Source organism: Puma concolor, chromosome B2, assembly GCF_028749965.1.
Source record: "Puma concolor isolate L17-30 chromosome B2, mPumCon1.1.hap2, whole genome shotgun sequence".
Classification (NCBI taxonomy): Eukaryota; Metazoa; Chordata; class Mammalia; order Carnivora; family Felidae; genus Puma; species Puma concolor.
Window position 1 is genome coordinate 2706745 of NC_141671.1, and position 21467 is coordinate 2728211.

Below are 21467 nucleotides of genomic sequence, written 5' to 3' on the forward strand. Positions count from 1 at the left end.
AGTTACAGTAAGCATTGGTGAAAATGGTCATCACCCAGCCTCGTACATGGCAATGTGTTTGGTCCAGTGTCACTAACTCTGCAAGGTAGCTCCCAGAAAGGTGATCATTGACGTAATGTGGACAGATGTCTGATATTGTATAATACCAAAATATTGGTTTCTTTATGCCTTTCCTTATACTACTTTAAGTTTTGCATTATAGCTCTTTGACCCGTCATTGCTTTGAGAACGTAACTGTCTTTATCTCTGTGTGTTTATCTCTTTATTTTATCATAGGGAGTGATGTAATACATGTCAGGTTGTACATAATTAAATGGTCAGATAACTTTCTAAAATGTTTATTCTGATTAAGATGTCAGTGAGGAATAATCCTAACTGTTTCAGGAATTTTAAGAACTCTAATTGGTAATATGTGCAATGGAAATCTGCAGAAGGAAGAGGAAAGTGTCGGTCACTGGATTTTAGAGTTCAGATTCCAGCTGGCTCTGCATGGCCGATGAATTTTCCGAGTTCCTGTTAACTTGGTATGGTCATTTGAGCATTTTTCAGGAAAAGTTGATCACTGTAATTGAACAGTGGTTTTTTGGGTTCTCTCTGATTGTTTATTGTTTTACAAATACCAAAAAAATCCCCCCCAAACTGTGTCTTTCCCAAATATAATACATTAGTTAGAGAGGCAATACTGCCAAAATGTTTATGCAGAAATAGTGGTGAGATTTTGAATGTAATTGAATTCTTCATATAAGTACATCCTAGGTAATAATTTCATATGTCAGAATGCTTGTACACATTAAGTTATATATACATACATATATATGTATGTAGATATACATATATATGTTTATTTTATATATTTTAATGTTTATTTTATTCTTTATTTAATGTTTATTAATGTTTATTTTATCTTAATGTTTATTATATTTTAGAGGGAGAGAGAGAGGAGGGGAGCAGGGAAGGTGCAGAGAGACAGAGAGAGGTGGAATCTCAAGCAGACTCATTGCTGTCATCAAAGAATCTGACATAGGGATCAATTCCATGCTGCATGAGATCATGGCCCCAGGTGAAATCGAGTCGGATGCTTAACCCACTGAACCACTTACGTGCCCCTGTTGTTATATTTTATTACATGTGAGGTGTGTGCAAATCCAGTTGTGTAGAATCAGGAGACACATATTTGTATTAACATCTCTCCTTCTCTCTGCATCTCTTTCTGATTCTTTCTGAGCTCTTCCTCTTTTCCTTATACATTTTATAGAACTTTAAGTCTGGAATGTACACACATTTTTACAGTACTTCAAGTTCAGTAAGTGCAGACTGATACACCTTATATTCTTTTGACTGATGCAAACAAAATGTCCATTATTTCACTTTTCTCATATTAAATATTAATAATTAACTTTTGGCGATAATGTGGAACTATATTGATATAAGCTACGTCAATTTCAGGGAGTACAGCATTTATTCACGTTATTGCTGATAAATTCCATGCCCTTGTCTTTTCATAAGATCATTTCAACCCCCTACCAAGTTGTTTTCTTTTTGAAGATTTCTTTTAAAAATTGCTAAATACTTGGTCTTGACAGGAAACATGTGGTAAGAAGGAATGGACCAGAAAAATGGAAGTTCTTTCACTGGCTTTATCCTGCTGGGTTTCTCTGACCAGCCTCAGCTGGAGCGAGTCCTCTTTGTGGTTCTTCTCATCTTCTATCTGCTCACCCTGCTGGGAAACACAAGCATCATTGCATTGTCCCACCTGGACCCACACCTGCAGACTCCCATGTACTTTTTCCTGTCCAACCTAAGCTTTCTGGACCTGTGTTACACGACCAGCACTGTTCCTCAGCTGCTGGTTCATCTCAGGGGACCAGACAAGTCTATCTCCTTTGGTGCCTGTGTAGCTCAGCTGTTCATCGCTCTAGGGTTGGGTTGCACAGAATGCATTCTGTTAGGGGTGATGGCATTTGACCGCTATGCAGCCATCTGCAGGCCCCTGCACTACACAGTGATCATGCACCCCCGTCTCTGTGCCCTGATGGCTTCTGCATTGTGATTCATTGGTTTTGCCAACGCCTTGTTGCAGACGGTGCTCATCTTCCTTGTACCACTTTGTGGGAGAAATAAAGTAGTCCACTTCTTTTGTGAGGTCCCCCCATTGCTGAAGCTTTCCTGTGTTGACACTACTGTGAATGAGTCTGAGCTCTTCTTTGTTGGTGTGATCATTCTCCTCATACCTGTGGCATTAATCACGTTCTCCTATGGTCGAATCATCAGGGCAGTGTTAAGAATAAAGTCAGCCACTGGACAGAGGAAAGTGTTTGGGACATGTGGGTCCCACCTCACGGTGGTCTCCCTGTTCTATGGCACGGCCATCTATGCTTACCTCCAGCCCAGCAACAACTACTCCCAAGATCTGGGCAAGTTCATTTCTCTCTTCTACACCATCGTCACCTCCATGGTCAACCCCTTCATATATACCCTGCGGAACAAGAATGTGATGGGAGCAGTGAGAAAGGTGTTGTGTAGGGGCTATGACTCCAGATGACTGAGGGGAAGACCCTTTCATGAAAGGCATTGAATACAGAGTCTTTATGGTTTCTGTGTCCTCAACATTTCCCCTGACAACTCTCAAGGGAACTTTCTTAATTCATTCTTTATGCAAGTGAGTATTCAAACTCTAAGTTCATGGACGCATGGCAGCCTCCAGAGATGCTGAGGTAGTGTACCTACACCATCTGCATCATATTAATATTGTAAAAAGTTTCAGAGGATTTTCTTAGTTCACCCCCATTTGGGAACACTATCCCATTTCTAATTGCAAAGGACAGTGACACACACACCATGAAAGCATACCAATATAAGAATAAAAATGACCAGAACACGCTAATAAATATCAATATTGTAGAAAATTCTAGCAATTTCTGGAGGCTGTTTCTTCTTCTCACAGTCAGATCATGGCTCTATTACAACGTCTGTGGCCTGACTGGATCACAGCTTTTTCCCAGAGTAGGAGGACAACTGTGGGAAATCAAACTTAGGTGAGAGAAAATATGCCAACATCTATCCTGATAGAGCAATTCAGCTATCAAGCCGTGGTGTAATGTCGCCCTTGTGATACTGTTTTCGTCTTGAAACACAGTTCTTTGTTTTTCAAAAAAATTTTTTCGTTAGAATTGATTTTTATGATTTTAGTGTTTAATTAAATTTTTATTGTCATTCCATTAGAGTTAACTACAGTATTAACATTACTTTCTGGTGTACAATACAGTGATTCCACATTTCATCATCACATGTACTCTCTTTAATCTCCATCACCTGTTTAATCCCTCCCCCCAGACCATCCACTGTGGCACCAGTGAGCCCAGAGAAGGGAAGGGAGATTCTCAGTTCATGCATCCCTAATTCCTAGCCCTGTCCTGGCCTTAGGACTGTCACCCCTGTGAGACCCTCCTGTACCTCCTAGTCTGCACGTTTCGCAGCTACTGTTTGCCAGAGTCCCGCTCTGACCAGGCTCACGGAGGAGGCAGGAAGAGGTCACAGACCCCTGGCAACCCCTCCTTTGCAGGTGACTGCTTTTTGGATGCTTGTTTTGTGACACGAGTGAGAGCTCTCTTTCACCACAGTGGTGTTGTGGCATGTTTGAGCCTTTATGGTGTAGACTGGGAACACCATGTATGGACCTGTGGTTTCCTGGGAAGGGAGGCTGGGTGTCAAAGTGGAAAGGGGAGGGTGAATGACTGGAGATCAGAGGATCAGGGGCAGGTGTTCCTGAGGTGGCCTTAGAACAGGACCTGGTTTTGGGGAGGAGAAATTTCCTTTTTCCCCAGGGCTTTTCCACCTGTTTTGGAATCAAACTGATATGAGACAGAGTAACTGGAGAAAACACCCAGAGTTTTATTACCTGCACAGGGAGGCCCAATCTGGAAATTGAGACCCAAAGAAATGACCAAAGCAAGCTGAAATGGAGATCCATTTCCTGGTTATTTCAAGTAATCAGACATTAATACAACTGTGTTTTAGGGAGAAGAGCCCAGAGTCCTCCTACATTTCCATCCCCTTTACTCTTCCTGCTGCTTTCTTTTGTTTTTAAGAAAGAAGAAGATTGCATGTCTGTGTGAGCCAGGCAGGGTCAGAGTGAGAGGGGGAGAGAGAAAATACCAAGCAGGCTCTGCAACATCATCACAGAGCCCAGTGCAGGGCTTGAACTCACAAACTGAGAGATCATGACCTGAGCTGAAATGAACAGCTGGTTGCTCAACGAAATGAGCCACCTAGGCACACCCTCCCTCCCCTGGCAAAACCCTATTTTCACATAAATTCTCATTAACTTGAAGTGGGCATTAGGATTTCACACAGCATTCAACCCCATAGTAATAGTTAATGTGATTATCTGAGCAGATTTCAAAATTCTTTATTATACACAAATTCCTGCATGCAGTAGTGAGACCAAGATGCAGGTATTATTTCTATCCTGTTCCAAGTTCATAAATGAGGTACATTGTGGTCATGGTAATTGCTAAGATTCTTATTGAGAATGTTGGGATTTCTTTTATTCTTATTGTTGTCTAGATAGCAGAAACCCTCGGCAATAAGAAAGACCAGATTCCCCTTATCTGGCTTGATTGCCAAAAAAGGCTATTCTCCTGACTCCCATTTGTTATGCTTACAGATAAAAGACAAACACAGATTGCATGCTGGAAAGACCTGCCCCTGAGCACTTGGGTTGAGCTGGAAGAGAAAATACTTACAGTCTTTCCTTCTCCAGTGAAGTGGTAATTGGCTAATTGGGAGTTCAGATTTCACTTCCTTCTAGAACTTGGTCTAAAGAAGAGCAGCCTCATCCATAGACACAAGTTCTGCAGGTCGTGCCACACCTTTTTGGGTCTAAGCAATCAGGAGTAAAGGGGACAAGGTCATGTCATTGTAGGAACATTTGAATGGATGTTTAGGTAAGAATGTGGCCTCTCCTTTCAAGGAAGAATAAGAAAGATTACAGATATCCACCTAACTTTTGGAAGCAGCCAATGGTCTTTGAAGAACCACTACAGTTGTAAGAAGTGAAGAGATTGGCATATGGATGGGAAAGTGAAGGTCCTGCAGATCAAAGTACATGACCGCTGTCCCTGTGAAAGCTAGGACACTCAGACACTGCCCAGTGGTGTGTGGTTGTGGATCTGTAGGAAAGCGTTAGGGGATACAATAGGTAGAAGAGAGCCCTTAGAATAAAGACAGATTCGTGTATTTACCGTATGGCAACCTTGGACAGGATAGTCTTTGAAAATGGTGAATCTGAAAGGCAAGGGAAGTCACAATTGAAGGGAAGGGAAGTCACAAGGGACGACTTTGTTCAGGCTCTGTTCAAGGTAATAATGCTTCTCTCCATCATTACTGTTAGCATAAGTTCTGTCATGCCCAGGGTTTACCCAGAAAGATTGTCCACTCATTGCAGAGTGTTTTGGCACAAGCGAAGAGGTGTAGTTTAGAGTGGACAATGGAGCCCGGAGGTAAACAGAAGTTGGAATTTATGAATTCTTTGGAATCTGCCCATGAATAAAAGGGCTCATGTTATATCTGAGGGATATTTTTATAAGCACCAAAGTCAAAGTATGTGCTCTAGGGACCGAGGATGTGTGTATTTTTAGAGCCCCAGGAGGGGCCTGCCCCATGTAACTATTTGTCTCAGTCCCAGTATTCAGAGTTTGGCTCCCCAGAGGCAGCCAAAGAGGACGGAAGACTCTGGAGGTGTGAGATGAGCAGGTAGTCAATCTTTCCCCGCCAAATTGACTAGGAATGAAACAATTGTCTCTTCTTAACTTCCATTTACCAAAGCCATTTCATATTATTGGCTAACATATTTTGGGTATTCTTCGGATTCATTTTTTAAATGACATACAATTTTCACATAACATGTATTAGATTTTTAAAAGTTTATTGTCAAGTTAGCTAACATACAGTATAATCTTGGCTTCAGGAATAGATTCCTGTAATTCATCCCTTTCATACAAAACCCAGTGGTCATCCCAAGTGCCCTCCTCAATGCTCATCACCCATTTTCCCCACCCCCTCAACCTCCCACCTCCCTCAACCTCAATTTGCTCTCTGTATTTAAGAGTCTTTTATGGTTTGCCTCCCTCTCTGTTTATAACTTAGTTTTCCTTCCCTTCCCTGTGGTCTTGTGTTAAGTTTCTCAAATTCCACATAGGCACGAAATGATGTGACATCTGTCTTTCTCTGACTGGCTTGTTTTCCTTAGCATGCTACCTTCCAGTTCCATCCACGTTGTTGCAAATGAAAAGATTCCATTCTGTTTTTCTTGCTGGGATGTCTTCCATTGTGTACCTCTATCACATCTTCTTTATCCATTCATCAGTTGATGGATACTCAGGCCCTTTCCATAATTTGGCTCTTGTTAATAGCACTGCTCTAAACATCAGAGTATATGTGCCCCTACAAATCAGCCCTCCTGTATCCTTTGGGTAAATTCCTAGTAGCTTTATTGCTGGGTTGTAGGGTAAACCTATTTTTAATTTTTTGAGGAACCTCCATGCTGTTTTCCAGAGTGGCTGAACTGTATGAATTCCTAACAATGGTTCAAGAAGTTTCCCTTTCTCCACATCCTCGCCAACAGCTGTTGGTTCCTGAGTTGTTCATTTTAGCCATTCTGACCGGTGTGGTTTATCTCACCGTGGTTTTGATTTGTATTTGATTTGCTCCCTGATGGGGAACATCTCTTCACATGTCTGTTGGCCATCTGGATGTCTTCTTCGGAAAAGTGTCTATTCATATCTCCTTTCCATTTCCTCACTGGACTCTTTGTTTTTCTGGTGTTGAGTTTGGCAAGTTCTTCTTCATAGATTATGGATACAACCCTTTATCTGATATGTCATTTGCAAATATCTTCTACCATTTCATCGGTTTCCTTTTAGTTTTGTTAATTGTCTCCTTTGCTGTGCTGAAACTTTTTATCTTGATGAGTCCCACTAGTTCTCTTTTGCTTTTATATTCCTTGCCTTTGGAGACATGTCAAGTAAGAAGTTGCTGTGGCCAAGGTCGAAGAAGTTGCTGCCTGCTTTCTCCTCTGGGGTTTTGATGGTTTCCTGTCTCACATTTAGGCCTTTCATTCATTTTGAATTCATGTTTGTGTATGGTCTAAGACAGTGGCCCAATGTCATTTTTTCTGCTTGGCTGTCCAGTTCTTCCAGCGCCATTTACTAAAGAGACTGTCTTTTTCCCATTGGATAGTCTTTCCTGCTTGTTGAAAAATTTTGGCTGTATATCTGTGAGTCCATTTCTGGGTTACGTATTGTATTCCACTGGAGCATGTGTCTGTTTTATGCCAATACCATACTGTCTTGATGATTAGAGCTCTGTAACAAAGACTAGGTCCCGGATTGTGATGCCTCCTGCTTTGGTTTTCTTTTTCAACATTACTTTGGCTATTTGGTGTCTTTATGGTTCCATACAAATTTTAGGATTGTTCTAGCTCTACGAAGAATGCTGGTGCTGCTTTGATGGGGATTGCATTGCCTATATTGGTTGCTTTGGACATTATAGACATGTTAATATTAGCTCTTCTTCCAGTTCATGTGCATTCAATGTTTTTCCATTTCTCTGTGTCTTCTTCAATGGCTTTCATAAGCTTTCGCTAATTTTTTGCATACATATCTTTTACCTCTTTGGTTAGGTTTGTTCCTAGGTATTTTGTGGGTTTTGGTGCATTTGTAAACGGGATCGATTCCTTGATATCTCTTTCTGTTGCTTCATTATTGGAATATAGCAATGGAACCAATTTCTGCACATTGTTTTCACATCCTGTGACTTCATAAATTCATGGATCAGTTCTTGCAGTTTTTTCATGGAGATTTCAAGTTTTCCATGTAGACCATCATGTCATCTGTGAAAAGTAAAAGTTTGATTCCTTCTTTGTCAATTTGTTTTCCTTTTATTTCATTTTGTTGTCTGATGGCTGAGGCTCAGACTTCCAACACTATGTTAAACAACAGTGGTGAGAGTGGATATCCCTGTCGTGTTCCTGATCATAGCGGGGAAAGCTGTTAGTTTTTCCCCATTGAAGATGATATGAACTGTGGGCCTATCATATATGGCTTTATGATACTAAGGTATGTTCCTTCTATCTCGACTTTCTTGAGGCTTTTTCTTTAGAAAAGATATTCTATTTTGTCAGATGACTTTTCTGCATCTGTTGACAGGATCACCTGGTTCTTATCCTTTCTTCTATCAATGTGAAGTATCACGTTGATTGATTCATGAATATTGACCCAGCCCTGCAGCCCAGGAATAAATCCCACTTGATTATGGTGAATAATTCTTTTAATGTACTGTTGAATTCAACTGCCTAGTATCTTCTTGAGAATTTTTGCATCCACGTTCACCAGGGAGATTGGCCTGTAATTCTTCTTTTTAGTGGCGTGTCTGTCTGCTTTGGGAATCAAGGTCATTGTGGCCTCATCCAATGAGTCTGGGAGCTTTTCTTCCAGTTCTATTTTTTGGAACAGCTTGAGAAGGATGGGTATGAACTCTGCTTTAAATGTCTGGTAGAATTCCCCAGGAACGCCATCTGGCCCAGGACTCTTATTTGTTGGGAGATTTTTGATAAATGATTCAATTTCTTCATGGATTATGGGTCTGTTCAAATTTTTTATTTCTCCCTGTTTGAATTTTGGCATGTGTAAATGTCTAGAAATTTGTCGATTTCTTTCAGATTGTCCTGTTTGCTGGCCAAAATTTTTTCATAGTATTCTCTAATAATTGTTTGTATTCTATGGGGTTGATTGTGATCTCTCCTTTTTCATTCATGATTTTATCAATTGGGGTCCTCTCTCTTTTCTTTTTGAGATATTTGGCTAAAAGTTTCTCAATTTTGTCTATTCTTCCAAAAAAAAAAAGAAAAGAAAAGAAAAGAAAAAAACCAGACCAGCTCTTAGATTCCTTGATTTCTTCTACCATTTTTTAAAATTCTATATTGTTTATGTCTGCTCTAATATTTATAATTTCTTTTCTCCTGCTGGCTTTGGACTTTATTTGCTAATGTTTTTCTAGCTCCTTTCAGTGTGATATTCGGTTCTGCTTTTGGGAGCTTTCTTGCTTCTTGAAATAAGCCTGGATTGCAATGTATTTCTCCTTAGGACTGCCTTTGCTGCATCCCAAAGGATTTGGACTGTCGTGATTTCATTTTCATTTGCTTCCATGAATGTTTAAATTTCTTCCTTAATTTCCTGGCTGACCCATTCATTCTTTTGTAGGATGTTCTTTAACCGCCATGTATTTAACTTTTAACATCTATTCTCTTGGCAATTTTCAAGTACACAATTTAGTACATCACGAATTCTGCCTTTAAATCTGGATCAGCTCATGGATCTTGATGGCAGCATAAGACAGGACAGCACATGATAAGTGACTCTAGGGGAATTATCAGGGATCCACGGTATGATCAAGGATGCCAGAGGTGGTGACTGAGAGGTCAGTTGGTCCCTTTCTAGGAGTGGAGAATCAAGAGAAAAAACTCCTGTGTGTGTTGAATTGTGCCCGCCCCCCGCCAAGATATGATCATAATCTAATACCTGGTGCATATGAAGGTGACTTTATTTGAAAATAGAGTCTTTGCAGATGTGATCAAATTCAGATGAGGCCATACATGAATAAGGTGGCTTTCATCCAGAATGGCCTATTTCCTGAGAATAAGAAGGGAAAACAGAGACAGAGACACAGGCACAGGGAGAAGACCAGGTGGCCATAGAGGCCGAGCTGGAACAATGTTCAGTCTACACCAAGGATGTCAAGGATTTCTGGCAACATCCGAAGCTCTAAGAAAGGCATAGAACACATCATCCTTTAGAAGCTTCAACGAGAGGGTGTCCCAGATGACACCCGATTTTGGACTGGCCTCGAGAGCCATGAGAGAATAAGTGTCTTGTTTTAAGTCCCCAGTATTGGTACTTTTCATGGAAGCCCCAAGGAATGTGTACAGCTACCCTGAGTGGGGACCATATTACTGAAAACATCCAAGTAGATATGTCAGGATGGGCCCTGGGAAGTATGAGATTGTTCTTGGATAGAGGGCTAGGATCTTGATACAGTGGCACAATGATCTCTGGTGGTTCAGTTGAAGTGTGATTACTTTTAAAGGGGAAATGGGTAAAGACAGAATTAAAGTTAAAGGACGTTGGGCTGTAGAAGAATGAGAAAGCAATGGTCACTGATATGTGAGACTATTAGGCTGATAGTTCCATAAAAGCTGCATGAAGGCCATTTTAGCAAAGAGTGGCTGATAGCAAGGTTCGATGGATGGTGATGGGGAAAATGGACTGAGATTAGATGTGAATTTATCCAGAACTGGTAGTAGTTCTTTGTATTTACACAGCACTTTATAATTTTTCATGCCTTTTCATATACTCTTATTTATGTCCCATAGCACCGAGAGATATTATCCTTACTTTACAGCCCAGCACACTCTGGAACTGAGAGTTTAAGTTCTTAGTTGAAATGACAGAATTTTAAATGGTGGGGCCACGATGTGAACCTACACATACAGACTTCCAAATATGCTCTTTCCATGGCACTATGGAGTATTTTTGAAAATTGCTTTTAATAAGCCCACCCCTCCTACCAGGTGAAGACTGCAGGTTACCAAAAGGCCGTGATCAACTGTTCTTAATGATTTAGTCAGCTTACTGAACTAAGATTTCCTAACTGTGATCACAAGCATTATATTTATAATTATCCATTTGAAGTTATTAATTTTGTTCAGAGTTTAATTACACAATAATTGTAGCATTGGTCCCCAAATGGCCAACGTTAAAATAATTCTAATATGCGAAGATAGAAATTGGTTCATACTGTTTTAATTTTTCTTGTATATTTAGTAGCCTGAACAGCAATTTGTTCATTGGTTAAATATTCTAAGACATAGTGAACCAAACGCTGGAATCTTCTCAATGCACATGATGTGCGCGTGGACGTGACTGTGTGTTTTGGGTGTGGAGGGGATGTGCTGGATGACAGCAACGTAGCAAGTGACCTATGGCTTCTTTCCACATGTCTGGGCCTCTAGTGCTCACAGTTCCTTCCTTGTTAGTGTCATGGACCCAGTTGGTTTAGATTCCAGGAGATTCCCGTGAAGATGAACTGGTTTGGGAGGATCTGCCCCCCAGAACCCCATGGGAGCAATGGAGTGTGCAGAGCCAGCCTGGGAGCACTGCTTCCCCAGGGCCTCCAGAGTCTCTCCTTCTGCAAGAGAGGGTGCGGGGCTGTGTGTGTGCCAAACAGGGAGCCAGCAGGTGTCGTTACCGCTGACTCTGGGTGGACATGTGGGTGCACACGTCCCACCTGTTGTGTGAGACGTCTTTGGGGGTGACAGTCCCTTCAGGAACGAACTCCTTCTCAGTGTGGAACCATGGCACCAAATGACTGCTTTGCAGTCTGGCCCTTTGTTACCACACTTGTGATTACTTCAACCTTTTCTGAGCTTTTTGAACTTTGAGACTGTCTTGCCCATCAATGTGTTGTTTTCCCTGCCATTTTCCTTCTGTTTTCACTTTTAGTGAGGTTTCTGTTCTGTGTTTAATGCGAATCTCTGTATGTGTTTCCTGTCTATTTCAGCTTCTGATATTTGTCTGTCTGTATTTGTCTTCTGTCTCTTTCCCTCTTTTTGAGACTTTCCCTCTTCACTGTCCCCACTTAAGCTCTTTACCCATGTATCCAGTGGTGACCACGGCAATCAAACGCAGGGTAGCAGTGCAGGACGGTCGTGTCTCCCTTAGGAAGGTTGGACTGTTCCCGCTACTTCCCTCAGATGGAGGATGATGGTGAGGAAGAGGGTCAGATGGCCGGGACAATTCAGAGACTAGAAATGGCCCGTTTGAGAATTTATTAAACTGGTGACAATTTGCATGTTTCTGATGAAGGCCTGTGCCGACGATTTTAGCTTCACAGAGGGGATGGTGTCAGGTCCCTGCTGGAGAAGCTTCCTGCTCCTTCCTTTCTCTATCACGTTGTTTTTCTGTAAAATCATAGTTCAATTAGCATTCTTTTGGTGCACATTTCTGATTGCTTAGAAATTCCTTATAATGTTTCTTTTTTGCCTAAGCTTAGCCTTTCTAAATGTGATTTTATCATTCTCATTTCATCCATTTAAAAACTACCTGAGATGGGGCGCCTGGGTGGCGCAGTCGGTTAAGCGTCCGACTTCAGCCAGGTCACGATCTCGCAGTCCGGGAGTTCGAGCCCCGCGTCAGGCTCTGGGCTGATGGCTCAGATCCTGGAGCCTGTTTCCGATTCTGTGTCTCCCTCTCTCTCTGCCCCTCCCCCGTTCATGCTCTGTCTCTCTCTGTCCCAAAAATAAATAAACGTTGAAAAAAAAAATTAAAAAAAAATAAAAAAAAAATAAAAACTACCTGAGATCATATATATCTTACTCTTATTAGCCTCCTTGTTTCCTGCTGTCTTATGGTCATAGTTATAAATTGGGCACCACACTGTTATGTAAAATATGTTCAGTTTAAAGAATAATTAACAAGGGAATGCTCATGCTGTCGCCTCCCTTGTAAATTAGAACCTCGCACGGAACCTCGACAGGCCTGTCCCCAACTGCAGACTGTCTCTTGGCGTTTATGGTGACTTGTTATAAGCAACCCTTTGTTACCATTTTTAGATTTAATTACAGTTTTTTACTGTGACTACAGTCTTATCACCCATATGTGAGTCCATCAACAGCCGTTCTTTCTACCTGTTTTTTTATGCGGAGGGATGGATTTCTTTGTAACTTGCATCATTTGCTCAGCACCTTTGTGTGAACAGCGTTATTTCAATATGTTTAACGGTGGTTTCATTCATATTGTTGTAGAGCACACACTTTTGTATGAACACACCACAGTTCACCCAGTATGGTTGTGGGGCATTAGGATGGTTGCAAGTTCTGCTTGATAGAAACAATGGTGCTGCTGACCGTTCTTATATACGTGTCTTCGGACAGGTGACCGAGCATTCCCCTAGGTCATATCGCATCTAGGAATGTCAGTGTGGGTCAGCATCACTCGATAATGCCACACTGTTATCACAGTGATTTGAGCATGTATGACTGGCAGCAGTGAGTGAGGCCTGGGATGAAAAGCATAATAGCAGGTGTGACACCGGGGGGTATTGTCTTTGCCAGTTTTCCCCATAACCCTCAGGATGGGGTCTAGCTGGTATGGGAATAACGTAGAAAATTCAAATGTAAGAATGCCTTTTTAAAATTTTTGTTTGTGTGTTTATTTATTTTTGAGAGAGCAAGAGAGAGACAGAGCATGAGCAGGGAGAGGCAGAGAGAGAGAGGGAGACACAGAATCCGAAGCAGGCTCCAGGCTCTGAGCTGTCAGCACAGAGCCTGACAAGGGGCACGAACCCACAGGAACCAGGAGATCATGACCTGAGGCAAAGCCGGAAGCTTAAGCGACTGACCCCCCAGGCGCCCTTAAATGTAAGAATGTTTTTAGCAGGAGGTGGTTTATCTCTTTAGGCAACACATGACAAAGGAAACTGGAAGTTATAGATCTTTGAGAAACAGCCATAAAGTACCCATCAACTTCCTTCCATTTTTCTCAGTAATTATTTATAACTCTCCTGATAATTCAAAATCAATTTGATTTTAACAGCAAGACTAGCTGAATTTAAGGAAATCACATCCATTTTAGTAAAAAGACATAAATTTTTAAATTCTTTGAGAACATCATTAAAACCTATAGATATAAATGGAACAGTGGTGTAGAGAAATTGAGTTTTTTTCCCCACAACAGCATTAGAAGTTTCATAGAATTTGGTGGCTTTCCTTTACATTCATGCTAAAGATTAAAATGTGCCTAATTATTAGCTGTGTGATTCCATACAAGTTGTCAATGAATGAAATTAAATACAAAATTTATTCATATATTTACATTTAAAATGAAGTAACTGAATGGATTCTTCCTTATATATTTATATGTAAATATTTTGGACAATGGTGAGAAAAACATCTGAAGTCTTCTAAAACATGTAGGTCATTCACAGATGGGAGCTAAGGTAGCTGGGAGGTCTAGGGAGTTACTTGTCCTCTGTGAGATATGTGAACTAAAAAAAGAGTCAGATTGGTCTCCTCTGGCATTGTCCCCCACAGTCATTGTCCCTCAGGATTGCCATGTCTGGGCAGCTCAGTGACAGGGCTCATTAAGAGTGTGGGGCATCCTTTCCCAGGAGACATCAGCGGAAGAAGGGACTTGGTTCTGTGTGCCAGCCCAGCCATATCTCAGAGTCACGGCACCCTCTTGCCTGCTCGTAAGGGTCTCAGAGTCACACAGGCAGGTCATTGTATTCGGGAAACCATAGTGAGAGTTTGGGACTGCCTTCACCTTCTACCTCTGAGAGGCAAAGTGCAGATCTTTGGTACCGCATGAGGGTCTGTGAAGTCATCCTGCGAAAGTGTCCTTTTGCTTCAGAAAAATGTACGGATGCCCCAGTGCTGGTAGAGTCAACCTTTGCGTTACCTGCAGGCACTGATTCTACATGTCTGCGTTCCTATTCCTAGAACAGAATTTAGACAATAACTTGGAATGAGGTAGGGAAATAGCTTATATCCAACAGAGGAGGTGAGAGAAGGTGAGTAAAATGGAACGAAGTCTTTGTGTTGCTCTAGGAATTGGCAAATAGTTTATCTTCAGATGCAAATGTTCTTGGAACCAAAATGCTAAATGGTTTGCATGTATGGTCAGTTGTCTAAAGGAACCGACTATGAGAGTTGTCAAATAATATAACTAAATTTAATTGTTCATTAGAAATGCCACCAAGTCATTCCTAGACTTTTCATTCTATTTCAGTACATTCATTATACCTCCGGATGCACGTGTGGAAAATTATTAAATATTCACGTTTAGTGATAATAAAATGTGCCCTTTCTGCATAAGTGTACAAGTATTAGATTACATGCTCCCATGCTTTCTCTTTGGTTCCTTACTATGTGTGAAATGGGATAATATTTGTCCCCTATGCAAAAACTCATTATGAGTATTTATATTTTCTAAATGCTCATTTACTCCCTTATGGGTTACCAAAATATCTAAAATATGCATGGAGATTTTAAAAGGTATGTTGAAAATTACAACAGGGAAATTCCATATTGTGAATATTATCTCAATGCATCTTTATGTTGACTTTATTGTTAACAAGGTATGATGATCACTCATGGGAATACAAATACCAATATGAAAGAGACAAAGTTATGAAGATAGTTGAATGTTCACTCATTTATCATTGCCACTTGAGACCACATTGTCAAATGACAACTTGTGTCCGTGTGTTTGTGTGTATGTGTGTGTGTGTGAGTGCGTGTGTGTGTTCCTGTGTGTGTGTGAAAGCACTGAGGTGATGTGTAAAGTAGACCAGGTCCTGTCCTTCTATCCTTGGACACGATCATGAGTGGACTCTTGTATGAACACTGTTGGTGACCTGCCCAGACGCTCTTTACATACAGGGGCTCTAATCCAAACCCTACTTGGTATGAGTTTGGGCTCCAGAGTTCACGGCCATTCCTTTCATGAGAAAATTTCCCTCAGCTGAAAGGGAGCCACATTGCCAGGTGGTCTGGGGAACTGGTGGGGGCAGCTCACAGCCAGTGACAGACTATGGGATGGACAAAAGGTGCCAATGCCAAGACAGGACTGCAATTCATGCTCCAGAGCTGTGCTGTCCAATACTTTAGTAAGTAGCCACGTTAGCTGCTTACATATAAATTCATTAAATTAAATAAAATATAAAATTCAATGTCTCAGCTAGGACATTTAAATGCTCAACTATGACTGGTGAAGAGTGGGCATAGTATTGGACAGTGAAGACAGAGTATTTCTACCATCACAGATGGATTGTTCTACTGGAGAGTTCTGTCCAACATCTCATGGGATCAGGCTCCTGCTCTGTTCCACTGGAGACCACATCCTTGCTTAGCAACATTCTCTGCTGTTTTCCTTCCCTCACCCCATTTATCCCGAGAGCATTCCCTGAATAAACAACATGCAATGGAAATCGTACTTCATCGTCTTCTTCTGTAGAACCTGTCCTACAGCCCTGTCTGTGTTCATCACATCTGTCATTTCCTATGTAGTGATGGCTGCATTCCCCTCATTTTCTCATCCCCCATCATCATTGGGGGCCTGCTCTCATATGTCTGAGGTCAGCTCAGACCCATGAGACAGAAACATCAAGAAAGCAACAGCTATTCATTTGTAGCACTAAGGCTGCGGAAATCTTGCCTGCAATTTTTCAGGATTCATTCAGGAACCAGATAGGGCAGCATGTGTATGCCAAATATATCAGTGAATGTTATATATTTGAAATGTCTTAAATAGAGACATTATCCTGAGATCTTTTCCTTTAAGATGTGTAGTGTGCATAGACTAGTATCTAGTTTTGTGGACATATGTATTCTTCCACTAAAACTTAGAATTGTATGTCAGCATTGAGCTATTATGGTAATTGGCAATTCCTACTCCATCACCGTATGTGTGTCAGTACTAAGCATTTAACCTCTCACATTTGATGCATTTCTCTTAGTTATTATTGTAACATTGTGTTCTTCTGAGATGTCATTTGAATTATATACTTTTCTGATGTGAATTATTACATAGATTGGCAGTGTCTTTGTAGCTTCTGTTAATTTTTCTTTTCACTAATAACATTTCTTTCTCTCCATCTGTAATGTGTAGTTTTTTCAAGTATTTATCTTTCATATGGAAATTAATAATATAGGTGTAATCTATCACTGGGCTTTCCTGTACCATGTCATATCATGATAGTTGCTAGGGACACGTACTTTGCTCCTGTGCCCAGGAAGGACATGTTCACTATTTCCAGCCAGTTTTATTTATATAGTTTGTCTCAGATGAATCAATGCATCTTACTGCATTTATTTGTTTCATGCTACCAAACAAAATGATAGTTCTTTGTCTAATTACACCATTCTTCAAATTTTAAAAATGTTTATTTGGTTTTGAGAGATAGAAAGACTGAGTGTGAGCAGGGGAGGGGCAGAGAGAGAAGGAGACACCGAATCTGAAGCAGGCTTCAGGCTCCAAGCTGTCATCATGGAGCCCACAATGGGGTTTGAACCCATGAACTGAAAGATCGTGACTTGAGTTGACGTGGGCGCTTAACCGACTTAGCCACCTGGGTGCCCCCAATTACAACATCTTTTTAAACGTGGTGAGAAGGAAATGAAATGAAATTTCCCATTAACCTCAGTGGACACATATCCTTTCTCTTGGAAGACTGCCTCTGTGTGGTGCACAAGGTTTAAGAGGTGTGGATGTGAAGAAGGGGACGAGGAAGGAACAGAGTGACCCAGATCAGCAGAACATACTCGTGAGACTCGATGGAAGAACGCATTTTGCAGCCTGATCTTTCCTATGTCTGGTGTCACTAAAGGATAATAATTTTCCTGAATTGTGATGAGAAAAACAATAGCAGTAACATGGTAGACTATGATATGAGTGTTGTAGTTCCCTCCCCACGTGCTCTCCAGCAACACACTGGGGGCAATTGTTCCATATAGGGACGATGACATTCTTGTGTCTGCTTCAGTGCACATCTCATTTGTCTGGTATTTTATTTTTCAGCTGAAAATCATAATCATTTTTGTACCTGTCACGTAGCCATTACATAATTTTTTATACACACATACACACACACACACACACACACACACACACACACACACACATGACCCTGGAAAGCAGCAAATCATATGTACATGTTCATCTCACCAGGATTTTATCTTTTCTCAACTGTCTTCTTTGTCCTGATTGACATAATATTGTTAACATATATCGTGATTTTATTCTCAAGGTACAGTAGCATATCGGTGTTTTCTTGGGATGAATTTACATTTTAGTTTTGCCTTTCTTCACCTTGGTAGTGCTTTCTTAATTAGGCACATTAAAAAGTTTGTGGGCAATTTATTTCAGGTAAATATATCGATATGTGTGTGTTTGTGCGTGAGACTCAAGCATGGTTTGTTATTTGTTCTTCTGAGCAGGTGTTAGTCAGAGAACACATCCTGTTGTTGCACACTTAGCCTGTCACAAATAACTGTATAATTATTTCTATGAAGAAAATTTTTCTGCACAGATTTTTTATGTGGAGACCACTGATCATATGTTTATATGAACTCAAAGGAGGTATAAAAAAGTGTGAAATACATTATCGTCTCTTCAAATATTTTGAATATTTCATGCCCATTTTGTACTTGTTTCTTTCACACATCAATGGGTCCTCCCCCAAACCTGATTCAGATTGTAAAGTCTTAGAAGAATTAAAAATGCACGGTATGCCCAACCATTTGAATATGATACAACTGAAGGACTCACTTTCTGGTGCCTCTTTGGTCAGTGTATAACTATTCATCTTCTTCAGTAGTAAGCGTGGGTAGAAAATCGTCATCACCCAGCCTCGAACCTGGCAATGTGTTTGGTCCAGTGTCACTAACTCTGCAAGGTAGCTCCCAGAAAGCTGATAATTGTCGTAATGTGGACAGATGTCTGAGATTTTGTATAATACCAAAATATTGGTTTCTTTATATCTTTCCTTATACTGCTATAAGTTTTGCATTATACTTCTTTGACCCATCATTGCTTTGAGAATGTATCTGTTTTTATCTCTGTGTGTTTATCTCTTTATTTATTTTATCATGGGAGTGATGTAAAACATTACAGGTTGTACATACTTACATGGTTGGGTAAATTTTTAAAATGTTTATTCTGATTAGGATGTCGATAAGGAATAATCCTACCTCTTTCAGGAATTTTATGAAATTTAATGGGTAATGTGTGAGATGGAAATCTGCAGAAGGAAGAGTAAGTGTTGGTCAATGGATTTTAGAGTTCAGATTCCAGCTGGCTCTGCATGGCCAATGAATTTTCAGAGTTCCTGTTAAATTGGTATGATAATTTGAAGCACGTTTCAGGCCAAAGTTAAGCAATGTAATTGAACGGTACTGTTCTTGGGTTCTCTCAGGTTGAGTGTTTGTTTTACTATGTACAAAAAAAACCTATGTGGCTTTCCCAAATATAATACATTAGCTAGAGAGGCAATACTGCCAAAATGGTTATGTAGAAATAGTTGTGACATTTTGAATGTAATTGAATTCTTCATATAAGTACATCCTAGGTCATAAGTTCCTATATCGGCATGTTTTTTCCACAGTAAGTGGTCATATATATGCATGTATTTTTAAATGTGTATTTATGTATTTTGAGAGAGAGACAATGAGGGAGCAGGGGAGGTGCAGAGTGAGAGGGAGAGACACGGAATCCCATGAAGGCTCAGTGCTGTCAGTGAAGAGTCCAACACAGGGCTTGAACCCACGACGCATGAGGCCATGGCCCCAGCTGAAACCAAGAGTCAGGTGCTTACCCACTGAGCCACTCAGGTGTCACCATATTATATTTTAATGCATGTGTTGTGTGTGCACATCCAGTTGTGTAGAATCATGAGACACATGTTTATAATAACATCTCTCCTTCTCCCTTATACATTTTTACATAACTTAAATCTGCAACATACATATATTTTTATAGTACTTTAAGTTATAGTAAGTGTGGACTGAAAGACCCTTATATTCCAATGACTGATGCAAACACAAGGTCCATACTTTGATTTTTCTTACATTAAATAGTAATGATTTACTTTTTATTGTAATGTGAACTGTATTGGTATAAGCTATGTCAATTTCCATGAGTATATCATTATTCAAATTATTACTGATAAAGTCCATGACCGTGTGTTTTCATATGATCGATTCAACCCCCTGCCACCTTTTTCTCCTTTTTGAAGATTTCTCTTAAAAATGGCTAAATACTTGCTGTTGACAGGAAACATGTGTTAAGAAAGGATGGACCTGAAAAATGGAAGTTCTTTCACTGGCTTTATCCTGCTGGGTTTCTCTGACCGGCCTCAGCTGGAGAGAGTCCTCTTTGTGGTTCTTCTCATCTTCTATCTTCTCACCCTGCTGGGAAACACAAGCATCATTGCATTGTCCCGCCTGGACCCACACCTGCAGACTCCCATGTACTTTTTCCTGTCCAACCTAAGCTTTCTGGACCTGTGTTACACGACCAGCACTGTTCCTCAGCTGCTGGTTCATCTCAGGGGAGCAGACAAGTCTGTCTCCTTCACTGGCTGTGTAGTTCAGCTGTTCGTCTCTCTAGGATTGGGATGCACAGAATGCATTCTGTTGGGGGTGATGGCATTTGACCGCTATGCAGCCGTCTGCATGCCCCTGCACTACACAGTGATCATGCACCCCCGTCTCTGTGCCCTGATGGCTTCTGCATCGTGGTTCATTGGTTTTGCCAACTCCTCATTGCAGACAGTGCTCATCTTTCTTGTACCACTTTGTGGGAGAAATAAAATAGATCACTTCTTTTGTGAGATCCCCCACTGCTCAAGCTTGCCTGTGTTGACACCACTGTGAATGAGTCTGAGCTCTTCTCTGTCAGTGTGATCATTCTCCTCATACCTGTGGCATTAATCACATTCTCCTATGGTCGGATTGTCAAGACAGTGTTAAGAATAAAGTCAGCTTCAGGGCAGAGGAAAGCGTTTGGGACATGTGGGTCCCACCTCACAGTGGTCTCCCTGTTCTATGGCACAGGCATCTACATTTACCTTCAGCCCAGCAGCAACTACTCCCAGGATCAGGGCAAGTTCATTTCTCTCTTCTACACCATTGTCACCCCCATGGTCAACCCTGTCATATATACTCTGCGGAATAGGGATATGATTGGAGCAATGAAGAAAGTGTTCTGTAGGAATATGACCCTAGATGACTGAGGGGAAGACCATTTGCCAGAAGACTTTGAATGCCAGGGTCTTTCAGGTTTTTGTGTCCTCCATATTTCCCCTGATAACTCTCAAGGGAAATTCCTTAATTCATTCTTTTATGCAAGTGGGTGCTCAAACTCTAAGTTCATGCATGCATTACAGCCTCCAGAAATGCTGATTTAGTATTCCAAGGCCATCTGCATCCTATTAATATTTTAAAAAGTTTCAAAGGATTTTCCTATTTCACCCTCATTTGGGAACACTATTACATTTCTAATTGCAAAGGACAAAGACACACACACCCTAAAAACATAGCAAAATAAGAATGGAAACCACCAGTACACTATAATAAATATTGTAGCATTCTCCAGCAATTGCTGGAGCCTATTGCTTATTCTTGCAATTTGATCACGGCTCTATTACAACATTTGGAGCCTCACTGGGTCACAGCTTTTTCCCAGAAGTAGGAGGGCAACTGTAGGAAAAACAAACTTTAGCTGAGAGAAAGCTTGCAAACATCCATCCTGATAAAGCTGGTCACATATCATTCTGTGGTGTAATGTTGCCATTCTGACACTGTTTTCGTTTTGAACACAATTCTTTGTTTTTCAAGTGTTCTTGTTTGAAAT

General features: G+C 40.8%; 2 pseudogenes; both read left to right on the forward strand.

The window, feature by feature from the left end:
• Positions 1–1603: 1603 nt before the first annotated feature.
• Positions 1604–2542, forward strand: LOC112853490 (olfactory receptor 2B8-like; annotated as a pseudogene).
• Positions 2543–19885: 17343 nt separating this feature from the next.
• LOC112853592 (olfactory receptor 2B8-like) lies at positions 19886–21343 on the forward strand (annotated as a pseudogene).
• The last annotated feature ends 124 nt before the right edge of the window (positions 21344–21467 follow it).